Genomic DNA, 672 nt, shown 5'->3' on the forward strand with positions numbered 1-672 from the left:
CGTGACCCTTGCACAACACCTGGCTACACACTGTGGGCCAGGTGAGCAGGAAATGCACGACGGTCTTTTCTGCTGCAGCAACTTGGCTTCTCATATAATCAGGTCAGGAAAGATGCTGAAAGATCAAACACGCCAGACACCGAGAACTGCGGTCCTTACCAAGACAGCTCGCTAATTTCTGCCTGGCAGCGCCACCTCTGTCCCTGACCATCTGGTAAAAGAGCCCCGGTGGATCTAGCCATTCTCGCCCTCGCTTCAAACGCATCACTGAGATGAGGCTTTTGTGGCCACAGTGACACGCAGACCCCTTTCAGCAAATGCACTCCGTTCCGATCCCATCCCGCCCCGGACACGGCCCAGTAAGAACGCGAAGCCCTGAGCGTTCTGCAGACATCTGCTTCGACGACCTCAAATGTTTTAGCCCAGGAAGACCACTTCTGTCTTCTTTCTAAACTGCCTCTCAAAACCACTTGTCAATGTATCAGTGTGAGAACGTTACCTACGAACTTCCCGTGCAGAGGCTGCTGGTCCAGGTGACGCAGAGGATATCGAGGAGGCGGCTTGAAAGGTCTCCCCTGCCAGGCCCTCCGCTGGCGTTGAGGACAGAAGCACATGAGGGACGGGCCTCGCCAGTCCCCGGGCGCTGTCCAGCGGCCAGGGCTGTTCGGGGGG

The 672-nt window shown here is 56.8% G+C and overlaps 1 long non-coding RNA gene across 8 annotated transcripts in view; it reads right to left on the reverse strand.

The window, feature by feature from the left end:
• LOC107196100 overlaps positions 1 to 665 on the reverse strand; it is a 168,358-nt gene extending 167,693 nt beyond the window's left edge. For 7 of the 8 annotated variants that reach the window (XR_003048121.1, XR_003048119.1, XR_003048120.1 and 4 more), the window contains exon 1: positions 500 to 665. This is a non-coding gene — a long non-coding RNA (uncharacterized LOC107196100). The remainder of the gene's footprint in view (positions 1 to 499) is intronic. The other variant, XR_003048122.1, reaches the window with a different exon arrangement.
• Positions 666 to 672: the final 7 nt, after the last annotated feature.

Source organism: Pteropus alecto, unplaced genomic scaffold, assembly GCF_000325575.1.
Source record: "Pteropus alecto unplaced genomic scaffold, ASM32557v1 scaffold18, whole genome shotgun sequence".
NCBI lineage: Eukaryota > Metazoa > Chordata > Mammalia > Chiroptera > Pteropodidae > Pteropus > Pteropus alecto.